The sequence below is a fragment of the Spermophilus citellus genome (genome assembly GCF_964194105.1).
Source record: "Spermophilus citellus genome assembly, chromosome: 5".
Lineage (NCBI taxonomy): Eukaryota > Metazoa > Chordata > Mammalia > Rodentia > Sciuridae > Spermophilus > Spermophilus citellus.
This window is the reverse complement of record NC_138186.1, coordinates 4,838,209-4,856,952: the sequence shown is the minus strand read 5'-3', so window position 1 is coordinate 4,856,952 and position 18,744 is coordinate 4,838,209. Positions and strand designations below refer to the sequence as shown.

Sequence of the window (18,744 nt, the reverse complement as noted above, 5' to 3'; positions counted from 1 at the left end):
CCTGTTAGAGAGGGCACTAAAATATTTCCCGTGGTTTCTCCCAGGTTAGCACAGCCTGACGCAGCTATTTTGGTCGCATCTTATTTCTGCTTTCTTTTCTGAGGTGAAGGACTGAACTTTATAGCATGACCGCCTGAGCTTGGGGCAGGAGAAGGACACTGTTGGGTGGGGTTCACCAAGCCATGCCTGGCTAGTAAGAACAACAGACAGGCTTTGTAGCCTGTGTATCTGTTTTTCTAGAAAGTTGTGTTTTCCTTCCCATTTTACTAATATAGGTCTGTCTCTAATTCACCAGGAAGTTTGTAAGGAAAGAACTGGGGGTGCCATTGAATCTCACCGTATGGGGAACGTGGTAGGGTGACTTACAAAAAGACCATCCAAGCACCCACCTTTTCACTGACCCTTTGAAAAGCAAGACTGAGTGCAAACTAGGTGTTCTTTTTATAAAATAACCAGTTATGTAGAGTGGCCCCCAAATGTGGAGGGAAGTCAAGGTCAGCGTGATGAAGTCTGCTGACCTTCAAAAACAATGCTTAGTTCTGATGGTGCTTAATTTTAAGCATAAGAAATCTGAGGTTCACTGGCACCAGAGTTGAATAGATAGGAATCAGTGCTGGGGAACAAAGGCTGGAAGTAGAATTAAATGTAATTACAGACTTAACATATAAGTTTGAATTAAAAAGTATATCCAGCTTGAAGGTTGAATCACACGAAATTACAATGTCCTGTGCATCAGTACAGATGAAAAGGCAAGTTTAATTAGTTCTCTTTAACTGTTTCTCCCCCAAATACATTTGTTTGTACAACCAATATTTAGATGATCTTGTTTCTTGTCACGCGGGGCCCCGTAAGGATCTGCTTCAGGTGCTTAGAGTCTTCCTGATTGGAACGCAGCTCCTCGGGGACCAGAGAGCCACTCCCGTACTGGACAGTGTTTCAGAGTGCTCTTGGAAACTCTACCCAGCTTCTTTGCTATGCTTTTTATATGCTTCTGGAATACAGAGGAAGTGGGGGAGGCAAAGATGGAGAGAAACAAATGTAAGTTGGACTCAGATCAGTGAGATAGTATCAAATGGGGCCAAAACGAACTTGGCAGCAGCTCCTCTCCGGTCTCCCACTTGAGCGTGCACACGTTGCTTGGAATACACTTGCATTTCTTTCGTTCTTCTAGGATTTTTCTTCAGCTTTAGGAACCAACTTTTTCTTTAAATAGGAGCCAGGAATGAATATTAGGAATTAAAAAAAAAAATGTGTGAACGTGCGTTGAATGGATATTCTGCCTTTAAAACTTGGTGGGTATCGGATACAATCCATGTTTCTTGAACAGGAGTGAATGTGTAGCAGAGCAGAGGTACATGGGAGGTGTATTATCTTTAGAGATCTGAGTTTCAATCCTCATTTTGCCTCTTAATAGCTGTGTGACTTTGGCAAATCAGTCTTTCATAGTCTATTTTTCCTTCTATGTAAAATTGGTATTTTTTTGTTTCATAATGTTGTGATAGTAAATTTATTGACAAGAAGGCATTCAATAAATGCTGCTTCAAAATTGTCCCATTTATTGAAAAAAAAAGTAGCTTAAGAATTCGTAGGATAAATGCATACATTTTGTGACCAAATTGCCCTTATGAAGGCTTTGACTCTTGGGTGGGTTCAACTTGGATGTGACTGTAGCTGTACCTCCTTGGTATCTGTAGGCAAAAGGTGGTGGGCAAAGAAGGAATGTGAAGAAGACAGAGCACGGCCCCATGCAGTAAGACACACCTGAGAGAAGCTTATTGAGCTGAAGGGATAGAAGGGGTTTGGCATGGTTTATCACCTTAGGTCTCTGCAGACAGTTGAGAACTAGCCTTCAAAACCTGTAGGCACACCTACAGGTGTCCAAAGAGAAATTACTATACAACCTTCCCAAACATCCATTCCCATTGTTCTATAAACTGATGATAGGTCATGAGTCAGGTCGCACACAGTTTTCACGTACCTTCACCCAACTTCCCAAAGATACTGTCCTTAATAACCACAGGACAACCTCAAAACCGTGACTCTGACACGGATACTTTTCCAGAGCTGAGCATTTTTGTGTTTGTTCTTATTAATTAGTTCATTTCTGTTTTTCAGTGCAGAACCAGGGACTCGCCTGCTCTCGGCGTGCGCTCCGTGGACACAGGGCTACACCCCCAGCCTTCTAGTGTGTTTTTAAATGGAGGGTTTTTTCTTTTTTTGGCTTCATCTGTTTTCACTTAGGTTTACTTCTGGAATAAGTAAGCTTCCTGAAAAGACAATTTGAAGTCAGGAAGCCCCGGCTTTAGTTTCCAGTCTCGGTTCTGCCCCTTAATCCTGATGTCTGTTTCTTCATGGGCAGAAAAAGGACAGTCCTTGCCCTCCAGAGCTGTGGGGTGAGCCGATGTGCAGGTAAAGAGACTTTGCAACAGTGGCTGGTCAGTGTCTCCCGTGTGGTATGTGTACTGTGGGATCACCTGTCACTTAAGGACCATAAACTGGCAAATGAATTAAACCCCCAGTCTGGCTCCTCTGCGCCTGCCCTCCTTCCTGTGGCTGGCCTCAGTCCCTTCCCGTTTTACCTGCATGGCCATGTATTTACTTCTCTACCTTTTCCTACCTTACCGAATCAAAGCCAGTCTTTTCCATATGTGGATTATCCTTCTTCTTCAGGTCACTTTGGGGATTCTATGGAAAATAGTTCTTTATAGCCTTTTGGTTTGTTTTGTTCTAAATAGCGCCTCACTTAATCCTCTGTGGATCCCCTTCAAACCCAAGCTCTGGTGGTTGGCTCTCGGGGACCCCTCTACAATGGTGGCCCTCCAGGCAGCTGGGGTAGGGCTTAACGTGCTGCTTCCTCTCCTCTGCTGACGGTGGCTGCAGACGGGGTGACCACCAGGGCCGCGTGCCTCCTCACCTCTGCACGTGGGCACAGCTGTGGCGAGAGAACCCATGTCCAGTACTAGCTCTTCACAAGCCTCGTTTCCCCCAGGAGTGTCCAGCCCTGTTTAGCTCAGCACTCTCCACGTCCATCAGACCACTTAAAAATGGATGTTTGCAGCACTGGTCCCCAAAATGTGCTTCTGGGCAGACCTTCTCCTAGAAGGAGGACCTGGAGCTATCCCCGGAAGCTGACAGTCACTTGCTTTGGGGGAGACATTCTTGTGTCCATTTAATTTCTGTTTATTGAACTGAGGGCTGGGAGCAGCCTGTGGACTCTTCTGATCTCCTGCCTGGCGTCTCCCCCTCCTCGGACAGCTTCCTGCTCTCTCTGCGCCTGTGTGACCCACTCCTGTCCTGGGGCTTTTCCACTTGATTATTTAGGACCTTCGTACTGCAACCCTGTTGGCAAACTTTCTGATTCTAAGAGAAGGATCCTATTTTCACGGTTCTACGTCTCATTTTAGTGTGTTTAAGGAATGCTTTCAAGTGTCCCTCTATGTTTTAAAATATCCCTTTGTGTCTTAGCAACTGGCATATTGTTTCCTGCCCGAGTTTTGGCCTCAGTCCCACAAGGCAGGGCTGAAGTAGGGGTGAAAAGTTCACCCTCCGGAAGTGCCTGTTAGGCCAGCGTCACATGACGGAGCGGTCCCAGCCCCCTGCAACTCCAGGGACAGGAATCCCTGGAGAAGGCTGCCTGAGAACCGGCTCCTCTCAGCTCTGCTGCCGGTGCCTGCAGTGTCCTTGAGGACTCCAGGCTCCGGGGGGAGTGTGGGGCGCTCCTGTGACTGCGCCAGCACCTCGCCAGCACCCCCCCCCCCCCATGATTGTCTGCATCAGGGCTTTAAAGTGGGAAGTTGTAACCCGTTGGCAGGTCAGACGGCCGATTTAGAGGCCAGAGATCAGCGTCAAAAAATAAGAAATAGGAGCTGGATGGGGTGGCCCCGCCTGTCATCCAGTGGCTCAGGAGGCTGAGGCAGGAGGAGAGGCTGAAAGTCGGCCTCAGCAACTTAGTGAGGACCTAAGCAACTTGACCCTGGGAATGTGGCCCAGTGGTCATGCTCTGCTGGGTTCCATCCCCAGAACCAAAAGAAAGAAAGAAAAGGTCAGTATCAAAAGAGAACCTTCCATGTAAACGACAGTGTGCTACGTCAGGAGGCTCTTGTTTGACGCATATGTACACACATACATCCGTGCCTGCTTTCACCGGGGCCTACTGGTTGCACAAGTGGGCACCCGTGAGTGCTGGCAGGCACACACACTCCCCTTCTTTCTATTTCTTCAAGAGCCCGACCATTCAGAGTGCTTGCCCTGGTCAGTGGGCATGTTCTGAAATGCACACAGCACCCTACTTTAAATTTATAGTGATGGCACTTTAATTTATATGAGTTGTATATCCCATTGTCTTTCTTAGTATTTCCTCCCCTCTGCCCTGTTTCCAAGTGCACAGAATTGCTGTGGGTGCATCAAGTTCATGGGATCCACACGCTCCAGGGTGTTACAGTGTGCCCGAGTCACGTTTTACTCCCATGCTTCCCCCAGGGCTGGGAATCAGCATTGTCTCTGTCTCACCCCGCACACATCCCTGACTAGAAAGCACCAGGGGGGATTTGATTTGGGATCTGGACTAATAGTCGATTCACTGGGCCGTGGTGCATGTGGACGCAGCTCAGATGTGTATGCAAGTAACTTCCCCAAGGCTTCGCCGAGGATTTACTCAGTCCTCAGCAGCAGCATGGGGGGTAGATACCCACCTTCCCACCAGTACTCGGCATTGTAAGGTTTCTGGTGTTCCTACTTCTGAATACTGCTTGTAAAACATCTTTTTGTTTTATTTTCCTCTCATCGGATTGTTGATGAATTTTATTATCTCTTCATATGCTTATTTCATGTTTTTTTTTCCTTATGCAAATTTTCCTTAAATTCACTGTACAATTTTCCATTGGAAGCTTTTGTACTTTAACCACAGACTCATCCACACCCGACACTTTTCTATTAACTTTGTCCAGTATATTCTTTTTTTAAAAAAATAAACAGAACTCTTTAATTTGGATGTAATTCATTTCATTGATATTTTACTTTGGGAGTTTTGCAAAATAAATTTTTCTCTATCTTTTATAAAAATTGCCTTTTTAAATGTAGACTTTGTCATCGTATTTTTTACCTTTAGGTCTTTCACCCATTCCATTAAGTTCCTGTGTTTCGGGTGGTTGGCGGGAACCTAGTTTTGTTTTCTCCTAGGGTGATTTTTTTCTTCAAGTTCATGGGGGGACACTTTGACCCCCTGGTCTTTTTTTTTTAAACTGGAGTTCAGTGTCTTGTTAATAAAGCTCGTTATTTTAATGCAACATCTGGTACAGTAGGTCCTGCTTATTTTTCTTCTTTTTCAAGGTGGACTTAGGTGTCTGTGCACTTGGCTTTTCCATATGAATTTTGAAATAAATACACGTGTTAGGTGCTTCAAACTAAAATCGCATTTTCACGCGGGTGATACTCGTTTGTGAATTAAAAGTCACTTTTTAAAACAGTAGCTTCGCTGCTCTGCATTTAGCTCATCATCTTCTATGTATCTTATTAAAGCACAAACGACTCCCCATGGGGAGAGAACACTGCTGGCATGTGGGTGGTCAGCGTCCCCTAAGGCCTGCGTGTTCCAGGCATGGCTGCAGGCAGGGTGCTCCTGGGGAGCAGTGAGCCCCGAAGGAGGCGAGGCTGGTGGGAGGTCTTTAGTCATTGCGTTGATACACTTGAAGGATGTCACGGGGCTCCAGTCACCTCCACATGGTCTTTTGCTTCTGGGCCACGAGGTCAGTGGCTTTCTTCTGCCACCTTCTCCTGCCCTGCCATGGTCCCAAAGCAGTGGGGCCAAGGAATCATGGGCTGGAACCAAACTCTAAGCCAAAGTCAACATTTTGTCTTTATAAATAGATTTTCTCAGGTATTTCATTGATAGCAACAGAAAGCTGACAAACACATAAGTATTCTTGTCAGCCCTCGGAACCCATAAAAGATGAAGATGATACAGACATTCATAAAATGGCTCTAAAGTCATTATAGAACTTGACAGGTCTTAACAGGTGTGAATGTAGCAATACTCCTCGCTCACGGATTCATTCTGGTACAAAATACCAGATAAATACTTAAAGGTATTATCAGGTACCACAACACACTGTAAATAAGACAGTCCTTCTCAGTGAGGTGAGATGAGCCCTCAGGGTCACAGAGTTAGAGAGGGGAGAAGTCCACCGTGAGCCACGTTGTCTGATTCCTGGTCCACTTCCTTTGCCAACAAGCAGCGTCCACCACACCACGGTCCCCCGACAGGCTGGCTTTCTGCGGGTTTCCCTTGTGGAGTTAAAGGAAGGTCTGCTTGTTAGGAAAACTGGACTCTTCTGCGGCTCACAAAGAGGATTCAATGGCTAAAGTCACAAGATAGAAAGGAGAAAATGATGTCCTGAGCATCTTCTTGGTTTCTGGTTAATAATGCCGTGAGCTCGAGTTTGGGTCTTTTTCACAACTGTGCCCCTGTGTTGTGGCTGTGGTGGATACTGACTTTCAGAAATTCACAGTGTTCTTGGCACAAAACAGCAGTCACACGTTTGCATGCTAGCAGAGTGCTGGGGTGGTAGGCCAGGTGAAGGCCCAAGCAGGAGGGGAGGGATTGGCCCTCTCTGGTGTGGCCACCGGATTCCGAGCTCCGGATGGGCGGTTGGCTTGGTGAGGGACAGCAGTCATTACTGACGTGTATTTTCTCCCTCTTCCCACATGAACATTGAGACATGATTTTTGAGGTCTTTATCTCAACTAATTTCCCCCTCAATAAGATGGCTTGGGACAGAAGTGAGTGCTCTTTCGTTTTTTAAAGACAGACAGCCAAACTCATAAGGGAATGATTACAAGACTAATTCTGCTCTCTTAATGACATCAATTGAATAACATTTAAAAAAAAAAAAACGAAGCCCACGTGATTTCACAGCATTTTACCACTATGCATTTGAATCCAAACAGAATGTCATTCTGCATGTCTTTTTGGACTCTGTGTAATAGGGCCATTACTTAAAATTAAATTCATCATGGGTGTGTGTGTGTGTGTGTGTATGTGTGTGTGTGTGTTTCTGTGTGTTTCTGGGGTGAGTCATGTTGGGGGGTGGCTCCATGTGGCCTGAGGTTAGAGAGAGATGGACGGGCTCTTGGAGCCAACGTGGATGCCACACTCTTTGTGGGACAGCACAGAGACGCTCTGAGCTGCCCAGGGCCGGGTAATTCCTCCCCTTTCCTCTGAAGCTCATATTTCCACCCACCTGTCAGGATGTCAGTGTCCAGCTGTTCCGAGCCACCCTGCCCTAGTCAGCTGACACATCGAAGGCACTCCACGGTCTTTGTCCAAAGCCTCTGAGCCCCATGTTCCTCTGAGCGTCCGCAGCCCTCTCCCAAGGCTCAGGGTGAAGCCGCTATCTCACCTGCAAGTCCTGCCTGCCCCCTGGCTCTGAGGCCTTTCCTCAGCACCTGCCTCTGTCTTTGTGGGGTTCTGATCACTGACACCCCCACGCAGGCTGCTGCTGCCTTCACCAAACCTCCTTCCAGGCTGCTTCTCAACCCCTCCCTGGACAGACTTGGAGGTGACTGTTCTGTCTTCACCTTGGGCAGCTGGCCTCACCTGCATGCACCTGGCTTTCTTCTCACCTGTCCAAGTGTGAGCAGTCACAGGGAGCCCAAGACCCGTGCTGAGGACTAAGGACCTAATGAGTGCCAGGTGGTGGGCACGGTCCCTGGCACAAACCAGAGCTTAGCTCATTCCACTCCCCTTTGATTTCTTCAAACAACATTTGTTTTGCTTTAAAGAAACACCAGAGGCTCCTTTTTGCTGTGGGTGTCCAGAGCACCTTGTTCTTCTCAGCCCAGGTTTCCCTTCTCTGGTCATGCTGTCCAAAGTCACCTGGCCCTGCCCGGCCGGGCCCTGCCTGTCACTCTTAGCACGTCACTTTTATGTTTTCGCCTCTTTAATCTCTTTGACATTATCTTTCACTTCTTTGGCTAATTTCTTACGTGTCCTGTCCTACTTGTGTCCTAGGATATAAGCTCTACAAAAGCAAGGCCCGTGCCGCAGGATGACTGAGAGCATGACAGACCTTTCCAGGCCTCTGAGTGGACACTCAGCCTTCACACAGAGGCGCCAGCCCTTAAGCCATTCAGAATCCCCAGCAGCTGCACCAGGAAACAGCTGGAGAAGACTCTGCCCAGCACCAGCTAGGCGGCCTCCTGGGAGAAGAGAAGCTGCCTTTGGTTGCAAACCCAGGAGTCACGACTTCGGGGACAGATGTAGCAACGCCACAGAGTTAAATTTTCCTTTGATTGGATCTGGTAGGTTTTCCTGGGATGATTCTTTATGGCGCCCTATTCTTGACCTTGGTGTCCGTCCCCTGGGCTCCCAGAACCTGCTCCTGCTTCAGCCTACAGCAGGACCTGGATCTGCATTTACACCCCTGATTCGGGCCTCTTTATTCTGCTTTGAGTGACCACAGATTCCATCTCCTCCTGGCCACTGGGGTCCCTCACCTGTTTCTCCTGGTCACTTGTTGTGTCCCTGTAACCCCAAGGAGACCTGCATCCCCTAAGCCATTCTTTCTATCATTTGGTAGACAGAACAAGCACTTGGTTACTCTTCCATTCTCTCCCATTCAAGACCAGTGTGTTAAAACAGTGAGACGACACATCGAGCCAGCCCACCCTGTAGGCCCTAATCGCCTCCATGTCTCCCGACCTCTCCTCCCGCCCACCTCCAGACTCTCCGGCCATTGCACTCATTGCTGGCCCACCATGGTGTGCATATTGCTGTGCTGCTGAGAAGTGCTCTGTGCCACCCGGCCACTGCGGGACAGGCTGGGAGGTCGCGGGAGTCCAGGCTGCCCTGTACAAATGGCACTTAGTCGTCCGTCGTGATTCCAGAGCGAACACCGGGACCACCCCCCACCCCCTTTAGGGCAAGTGCAAAGGTAGTTTCAGGTTCTTACTGAAGAGGAGAAGGATATGAGTGCGATTTCTAAATAAGTTGCTGAGAAACTAAAGCAATGAAGTTCTAAGCATTGAACTTGTCTTTAATATCCAACAGACTAATACATTTATCTTTTGTGCTTTTTTAAAAAACAATGTTTTTAAAACCATTGTGTTTATTCAAGCCATTGACTTGGGCCATTTATGTCTTAAGTAAAACCCCGTATGCCCTTAATAATAACGGTCCATGCTCGATATGCATTTTCACATACACATTATGATTTGCTGTAATTGTTGCTATCATCACTTAAAAAGGCTCCAGTAAACCAATACGAGGATCACAGAACTGCTGACCTCTAAGTAAATATTAACGTCCATTTTTTACCCTCTAGAGCCCAGGTTCCAAGAAACAAAACCAAGGGCATAGACTGCGTAGCCTCTGAAGTCCCCTCAGCTTATCATGCTTTAGAATCTTGACTTCATGGGCACTTCTTGCCTCATTAATCTCTCTTGCAGAAGAAAACGAGTGTCTGGTAACATCTGAGCATGTTTATAAGAGTTGGAAGACTGCTGGGGTAAAGTGGCTGTTTCCTTCTCTGTATTGAAGACGACATCATCCTGAGTATCTGGACAGGATGCATCTGAGCCTCACCTGTCCTGTGTGGTTAAAAAAAAAAAACACTGGATAATAAGATTTTCCCTGTTCATTCAGAGCCAAGAATGAGTTGAAATTGGGTGGGGGTTGCATCAGAGATCTTGTAACTTGAAATGGACAAAGATAATCTCATCATGCTCCTGAGGTTAGTAGAGCGTACACCTACTGTTTGCTTTCTGCACGCAGGGCGTTCTGCCCCGGGCTGACGGAGCGTTGAGTCGTCCTGTTATCCCCATTTTTCAGTCAGATAAGCCAGCTGAGGCTGACTGAGATGTGGCTTCCCCACTGGCCTGCAGAGGAGGGTTGTGGAGCCTGACCAATGTGTCCAGGTGACCACTGAGCTTGGGCTGCTGGCACTGTGTTCATTCCTGCCAATGCCAGGTGTCGGACTGGAATACCATTTACAGGGTGGGGATCCACCTCTGTCTCTGTCACTTGGGTCACGTAGAGCGGGTGCTGAAACTCACAGCCAGATCTTTGCTGGTGTTTTGACTTAATTAAATGTTGAATAATACCGAAGGCGAACATCTACAGGAAGTGTGAAAACACTGTTTACACCTGACAAGATCAGCTCCTTGTTGTGTCTGTCAAGGTATGAGCATGCAGATTGTGAAGTGCTAGACGGAGGCATGAGCTGTCAGCTTTCCATTCTTAAAGTCAAGGACCAGTAGTACCCACAGAGCAAAATGAATATTTTTTTCAGTGGTACTTTACCTTCCTGAATACTCATGGGGTGGCCTGATTCCCATTTTTAACACAATTCCTTGCCTGTTTTTAGATCCTAATGTGGTGTGCAAAATAGTCTAGTTTACAGAAAATCAACTGAGCAAAATTTTAAAATGCAGACCTTTAGATCTTTTGCCTTATTCTAAGGATAGATCGTAATTCTAGTTTCAATTTTTTTTTCTTTCAGGATCTTAACATTATTTGGAGCCAGGGTTCAATGGTAATTTTTTTTTCCTTTAAATTTTTTTTTATTTGCCCTGGGGATCACACCATGGCCTTGCTCGCGGCTGACAAGATCTCTCTACTACTGTTCTACCCCCGACCTGAGTGGTCGCTTTTTTATTCCTACCAATTTGGACTCTGAGAGCCCTGGTATCCAGTATGATGGTCCTTAAGGAAACAGAATCACAGTGGACTGAAGCTTCGGTTCCTCCACTGCGGTAGCCTCAGCTGAGATGTTTGGTGTCGTGGTTGCGGGGCAGCCAGGGTGGAGAGGCTGGTCCGGAGCACTTCTATCACTGCAGAAAGTTCTGCGGGACAGCGGTGCTCTAGGTCGTTTTAATGGTCTGCTTTTGATCCTCTGTTTATTTGGGTGAGAACATTATGAATCGGGTATCACCCGCCAGACCTCATAGCTGGAATAGGATCTGGGGTACGGAGTGTGGAGGGCTGCTGCTTATGCCATGCGCCATAGAACACCTAACGGCGAAGACCACTGTAATTTTACCTTGTTTCCAACTCTGTGTTCTAAATAATTATCATTTTGTTAAAGACACGGACGGTGGTGCTGGTTTTGATGGGTTATACGTTTGATGGATGAACTGGGTGAGAAGCAGCCTCAAACTCAGACTAATTTAGTAAAAAATCGAACACAGGGAGTCTGAAGTTACAGAACGACTTGTTTGAAGTTCACTCTGCAGACAGGAGACTGTCCTCTAGAAATTCACCCTTGCGGGCCGGGGAGTTGAGCCCTGTCTGGTCGCTGTCTGTCCAAGTTCCTCAAGGCAAAGAAAGGAGACAATGGAGCCTTGTTTTTTGACAGCTTGATGGAATGTATTCAGTCCCAAGTTTTGAATAATCTGTTTAACTGGAGATATTTTGCACAGTGAATACAATTTCTTTGGTATGAAATTTAATCCTCATAGTATCTTCAGCATAATTTTAATGCTTGCCAGATCTCTCTATCTGCTACCCAGCTCTGGGTTGGTGTCCAAATGCCTTTACTTGTTAAGAAAACCTCTACTCTGCATTGCTGATTTGTTATCGGTAGTAACAGCTAGGAAACACAGAAAATATATGTGTTTTAAAAAGTATGGAAGATGATTGGTTTCCGTGTTCCTCTGGATTGCTTGATCCATTTTCTCTCCTAACTCTTCTGTTTCTCATTCACTGATGAACACTACATAAAAGACAATGTACAAACTGAACAATGAGTTCCATGGTATTAAAAGAACAGGCCACCACCAAGCGCTCCTGTGAGATTAAAAATGAATTTGGTGAACCATTTTGTTATTTTGATTCGGCTGGCTCTGATTGTTCTTCAACATCTTTTGCGATTATAAATATCTTCACTTAAAATGGTGTGCTATAAGTATAAGTTTTATCATGAAGCTCTCTCTCTCTCTCTCTCTCTCTCTCTCTCTCTTTTAGCAGACCCCCATGTATGTCACAACCACATCACCTCGGAGTCCTCCTATGAGCCTTCCTTTAAGAGAGCTATTTATGGAAAAGCCTAAAGCGGCAGTGAGTGGGTGGGTTGGTGCCTCCAGTGATAGAATCTCAGCCTCCTGCTTATCATCCTTCACAGTCTGTCCCCCACCCCCAGAGCTCTCTTGGGCTGAGACTTAGCAAGCTTCTGTAGTCAATCAAGAGTGCCTGCCAGCGTCAGTCCTGCAGATGGACCTCAGCACACTGACGAGCCTAAGTTCTCTCTGCTTGAATTACCACCTAAGCGACGGTGGTTGCCGTGCTTGAGATTGGCTCTTCTGGAAGTGGCAAGTGGCTTAGGCTGCGTTTGCTGCCTCGGCCAGTTAGATTTTTAAATAGCTTGGAGGGTGTAGTTGGTACGATCATCTCTGTTCACCTCTGGGTCCAGTGGTTTCCCAGGACTCGAACAGCCCCTGCGTCACTCTTCCTGAAGAAAGGGGAGGCAAGTCTTTCTTTTTGCAGGAGGGTGGTCTTTTAAAGTTTTGTTTTGCTCAGGTGTTCAGAACGGAAATGTAAAATGGTGGGGAGGGGTGCTAGGTTCCCAAGTGGCAGTTGGCCCTCGGTTAACCGAGCCAAGATACTTTCTGAATATAAGGATGTGGCGGAGCAAACGAAGGAGGACAGCAAAATGCTGACGGCCCCTCACTGAAATGGCATCGTTGGTCACTGAAATGGCATCGTTGGGCTTCTAGATACTTCTCATTGCGTGGAAAGGAAGCTGGGAGGCTACGAGGAGGTCTCATGGTGTGGCTTCAGAAATGCCAAGTCCTTTGTTCCTCGTCCCTGCTGGGGATTATGATTTGGGACAAAACAAGTGTATATTTCTATTTTCTATTTTTATGTCTCTTGATTTTCTAATCTTTCCTATTTGGCCAGCTTCTCTCTGAGAACATATTGTACACATGTTCTGGGCCGTTTGAAGGCCCTCCGAGAACCGGGAGTTGATTGAAAGCTCTTAGTTCTATGAAGTGGGTGGCCAGAGAACTGGGGCTGAACAGCTGGCACACACTCCTTGAACTTTTGTCATTTATAAATTATTTTCCATGCCATCTGGAGCAAGAACGTTGCCATGGCTTAGAGCTGCTCTGGGTGGGGTGCGCTCAGACAGCTTGCTCCCTGCTGCAGACAGAATCTGCTCGCTCAGAGGCCTGAGGACGCGGGGACCTGTGAGTGGCCCCTCTAACTGTCCTGTGACAGAGGCCACCTCCACCAACAGTTTTCCCTCCCTCACCCTGTTCCAGTGACTCCCTCCGGCCTGCCTCCAGCCCAGCTCCAGTGGAAAACACATTAATCCCAGAGTCTCTGTGAGGCTTCCTGTTGGATGACATAATCAGAAAACTCTCCTTACATTGCCCTTGGGGTTGCTGTCTGGATGCTCTGTCTTGGTGGGCGTAAGGCTGCCATCAGGAAAATCAGCACAGACCGTAAACTGGGGGCCTGAGATGCGTTCCTATAATGTTAAAAGGAGTAAAGCCGTGGCAGGTCTGCGGCTGGGAGGAGTGGCATTAATCTGCAGATTCTCGCTGGCATTCAGAGGCACTGGCTGGTGACCGGGTGCATATGGCAGGAGAGGCTGCCCAGGTCCCAGCAGGAGGTATTTGAACTGCTCCGGAGTAAGCTGTTAGCCTCCCCCTCCTGGAGAAACACCCGGAGCAGGGAGCAGCGGGTGTGGTGGTGTGGGTTTTAGTTAGTTCCTCCTCCCGCCCCCCTCTGGGGCAGCCTGTTTACTTAATGAGTTTCGCCCTGGGTGTTGATCACAGGAAGCTGGGAACAAGGAAACTCGTGGGAAGAGTCAGAAATAGAAGAGGAGGAGACATTTCAAGATGAGAACAGCAGAAGATGGTACCATGTAAAGTGGTTTTCAAAGTTCTGAGGATATTAGGAGGCAAAAGTTTAGTAGCTGTGAATTAGTTAGAAGGAACTTTGGTACGAAAGTAGAATCGAGCTAGCGTATTCTGTTTGGATGCCAGAGGGCAGGCACAGGTTGACAAGTTTAGAAGCTATTGGCATAGGAAATGGAGCATATGCTTAAATATGGATTTCCTGCGCTATTTGGAGAATCTTGCCTATTTTCTGATGCCGTCTTGGTAGGCTGCCATACCCCTCCATTTGGTTGGCTGGATGGAGTTTCTCCTGCCTTTGGAAATCCATGCCCTTTGGCACTTAGTCAAAATGAGAAGGGAGAGCAGGTCCCTTGGGAAAACTTGTCCACAAGTTCTGCACACAAGCGACCTCCAGGCATCTCCTTCTGCACGGACTCCAAAGATGCTGCTGGGCAGAACTTCATGGAGAGGGTGAAGAGCAGCGAAGGCCTGGGAATGGTTGCCACCATTTCTGCTTCCTGGTGTCCAGAATGTCCCTTGGGTTTCCATATTGTACTCCAAGTAGTGCTGGATACGTTGTTCAGATGCGACCCCTGTGGTCGGGAGTCTGTGCTAAGATTGTGTGTGGTGTATACATGGCTATTGTGAACTTTTTTTTTTTAAATAACTACTCCATAAACTTGGCATTCTGGGATTTAGGCTCTCTGATCTATTTCCCTGTGTGATGTCATAGTGATCATATGATGGAGCTGTTAGCATTCACTTTAAAATATGTTTATTTAGCCATCATATACCTTACACCTGAACACTGAACCCCAGGGTTGAAAGGATCGTAAATATCACATCTGCTGGATAAATCTCTTTACCCAGTGGGTTGTGACCTACAGAGAGAAGGGAGAACTATAATCCTTTTTATTCTAAATTACAAAATGCAGGTTGGTGGGATGAGCTAACTTGCCATCCTGTAAGTCAGACGGTATGTTTCAGGACCTCCGTGTGAACAGGGACCGCACTCCGGTGCTCTGCTCCAAGTCGATTCTCAGATCCTGCTTCTCCCTTCTGCTTGTCAAGATTTTTATTTATTTATTTATTTGTTTATTTATTTAGAATCTTGTATCTCTGGTTGTTGCCTGTCTCAGATTTTGGTCAAAAATGTAAAGTTGAGCCTTGAGACTTGAGGTTAAATTCCAGCTCTGCTATTTTCTGGCTTTGTTACACCAAACGAATCCTTTACTGCCCTGGGTCTCAGTTTCCTCGTTTCCAAAATGGAAGAGTGGACGTCCTGACTCCCTTTGGAATAGCTGTGAGGGTCAGGGACACTGAATGTAGAGACAGTGGGGACAGAAGGGAGAGGATAAAGCACCGCACAGATATTGGATTTTAATTGTTCACATGAATATTGAACAGATATTGAACAGATATTCCTCAGGCTTCATCCAGGTCCTTGGTTAAAAAATAAAAAGTTGACGCAGAGGGACCCGGGACAAGGCCCCACCTAGGGACCTTCCCTAGACCGCCCACCACTGGATGCCGACAGCAGGCCTTGTTGGCCCTCTGGCCACTGGACTGGCATCCTCCTGCATTTTAAAATCTTGTCCTTTAAGTTGTCATGAGAGCCCTTGTCACATTCCCCACTCACGTCCAAACATGCGGTGGCCACTGTATTTCCCTGGTGTGCCGGGCTGCTCGCCTGCCAGAGGAGGAGAGGCTCTGCCCTGTCCCTGCTGACCCCGTGCCGCCTGCCTGGACTGCTGCCTGCTTCTCTGGAGCCGTCACAAACCGTCCTTTGAACGTGCTGCCAAGAACCTGGTCCAGGATCAACAGCAACAGCCGCGGTGGCCTGGAGGGTTGGGACTCTCCTTTTTTGTTTTTCTTTCTTGTCTTCTTGAAAGTGGGACCTTCCTTTCCCTCATCTCCAGTCCTCTCGTTCTCTTTCTCCGTCAGTATTTACAAGGAAGGCAACTGAAGAGCAGTCCCTCCTGTCCACGTCCGGGTGCCCCCCACAGGGCTGCTCCGGTGGCTCTCTTGTTCTTGACGAGGTGGTCGCTGGCACTTAGCCGCCGTGCCATGGGCTCATGATTAGAAAGTGCTGGGAAGGCCTTGGAAGTGTGTTCTTAAATACGATTAAATGCATCTTTGCACCCAGTGTAGTCCATTACTCGTCGGGGCGGGGAGGGGGGGTTTGCAGATTTGGAGATGAGTAAACAGCCTCTTGACAGCTTTGATAAAGTCTTCAAGTGTTGAGCTGGAATTTGGATTTAGACCTCCTGACTGCAGAGCCTCCGAGTTGCCACTGCATCACCGTGTCACTCTAAGTGATGTTTTCCATTTGACTTTTGCTTTTCTTTTACTTATCACTAAGATGACCCTGCAGACTGTGGCCTTTAATGTGGGCTGTGTTAGTGGGAATTGCTTTAATAAAGCTGTGATTTATTAATAAGTTGAGGGAATGTTGACTTGGGCTTCTTCATGAATTTTAAAGAAATTTACTGATGAAAAAGTGCTGTCTTTATGGACTGCTAGTCACAAGTAGAGATTTTGCTTTGTTTATTTCAAATCAATTGATAGTTCCTTCCTCTAATACCTGTCAATCAGTGCATAGCAGTTTCCATTGGTAAGGATACCGCACCAAAAGAAATCAATTCTCCCTTGTCATTTTGACAAGAATGAGCCATAAAGGTGGTGATATGATAGGAAAGTAACCACAGGCTAAGGCCAAGAGTAATTTTATAAAAATCAAAATTGTCCCAAGAATATTTTGCAATCCATGGTAACAAAAGGCTTTGCCCCTGGTTCCTAGAGTGAGGATTCGCTTCTTTCTAGTATAAGACGATGTCATTACAACACTCTGGTCCCACTGCAGATGCTGTAGAAGGGCTCAAGATCCGATATGCTCTGTTTCCCAAGGCTTGGGTTGGAATCTAAACCATTTTAATAGGGAACTGTATAAGAAAAACCTGGTGTAATGCCTGAAAAATGTACAGTTAACGACCTGGTGCATGAGGCTCTCTGCTGGCTCGGAGACAGGATTTCAGTGGGAGTGGCCCAAAAGGGTCTTTGCAAAGGAGAATTCTCCCTAACACAGGCTGGCCCGTGGAAAGTTTGCACTAGCAGGAATCCGGTCAGACCACAGCTCTGTGTACACGGTGTTACTCAGAGCATGTTAGAAGGCAGCGGCCCCCAGATGTTGGATCCATGGGTCTTATCTGAAAAGGTCACAGCTGGCACATAAATATGGCCGTGAATGGGGCCAGAATTAGGGCATCCCAGCTCCAGGGTACTCACGGGAAATTCCCTTTAAAAGTTTGAAAATTAGGCATTGAATGTCTTCTCTGCTTAGCTGTGTGATACAATGTATTCAGGAAAATTTATACTTCTTTTGGCTCATGTTTATCTATCCCAAGGCTGAACAATTTTAAACCGCTTTTGGCCCCTGCCTTGGAGGATGCTGCCTGGCTTTTGATTTATATAACTTATGTAGGTCAAATCCTTGACTAAGAAAGTCCTCTAAATAAGGTTTACTTCTGAATCTCAGGGTTTAAATAGATTTGGAGGAAAATGTGCTTAACTAAATGGTTTCCCTAAAGTAAGTAAGGCAGTAAGAACTGAGTATTTTTTCATTTGGAACTTTCATATATATATATTTAGGTTACCATCTTTTTAGAAACACAAATGTAGTTTTATATGCTTGTTTCTCCTAGGGTATACTTGGGAATCTCTGAAAAAGTGACTTGAATATCTACTATATATTGTCTTTCTAATATAAGCCTTGGGGCTAGACAATCCCCTTTTTCTGGACATTTCTCAAGGAAATGTCAAATAGCTATTCAGTTCAATTTGCTACAGGGTAAGTCCTAAACTCTTTTTTAAAAATCTCTCTTACTACTCTCTTAATTGCTAGAAATAAAGTAAGCGATTAATATTTGGTTTGGAAATTGTGTAGGATTGTCTTCCAAAGAAAGGGTATGACTGTAACATTGAACATCTTTTTGTTACCACTTTGAGTGAAAAAGAATCCTTGGGTTCCTAAAAATAAATTCTTTGTCCATTTTCCCATGAGTGGTAATCAGACTTTCACCTAAAAAACAAACAAAACAAACAAAAACTTTGAGTTTGCTATTATTTGCTTCAGTAATCCTATAATATTTTGAGTCAACAGCCACAGTGGCTGTACCTGTGCTTTTAAATTATGCTATTATTAACTTTATTATTTTTATTCCGAATGTAAGACCATATGCTGAGCCATTAAACAAGTCTCCATAATTTAAAAAAGATTGAGATCATACAAAGGATTTTCTCTCACAATGGCAAAGTTAGAAGTTAATAACACAAAGCCATCAAGACACACCCCCCCATCTGGAAATTAAACCACACACTTCCCTGTAACCCATAGGCCAGAGAAGGAATCAAAGGGGAAACCAGAGCACATTTTGAAATGATGAAATTATGTGTAGCCAATATATCAAAATCTGTAGGAGGTGTGGCCTAAGCTCTGCTTAGAAGGAAATTTATTGCTTTAAATGGTTCTATAAGATTTTTAAAATGTGCAAATGTGGTTGGTAAAATCATCAAGTGCAGGATAGCAATTGGAAGAGCCGTGGAGGGAGTGGGACCTGGAGGGAGCCACAGAGGGGGCTTCGCGGGGGGGGGGGGGCATGTCTTCTGTCCTCCTGGTGTGTGTTGGGACCTGAGTGCTTTCTCTCCAGGCCTCCCGTGTTGAAGTCCCACCCCCAGAACCCCAGAGTGGGGCTGTATTTGGAGCTGTGGCCCCAGTGAAAAGGGGGCAGCTGCCCTGAGCCCTCGGGGGGTTCCCGTCTGAATGCCGTCCTGGAAAGCGGCAGTTAGGGGACAGCTATCAGAAGACAGTAGTACTTTCAGACCAAACCTGCCTGCCACACCTTCTCA

The 18,744-nt window shown here is 46.3% G+C and overlaps 1 protein-coding gene across 13 annotated transcripts in view; it reads left to right on the top strand.

The window, feature by feature from the left end:
• LOC308649264 (uncharacterized protein) overlaps positions 1 to 18,744 on the top strand; it is a 305,971-nt gene that overhangs the window by 237,068 nt on the left and 50,159 nt on the right. For 10 of the 13 annotated variants that reach the window (XR_014022058.1, XR_014022059.1, XR_014022060.1 and 7 more), the window contains one exon: positions 8,009 to 8,298. The exons of 2 other annotated variants lie outside the window; for them this stretch is intronic. The gene's annotated coding sequence lies outside the window, so the exon portion shown is untranslated. Of the gene's footprint in view, positions 1 to 8,008; positions 8,299 to 9,444; positions 10,530 to 18,744 lie in introns of all 13 variants that reach the window. One more of the 13 variants, XM_081294907.1, reaches the window with a different exon arrangement.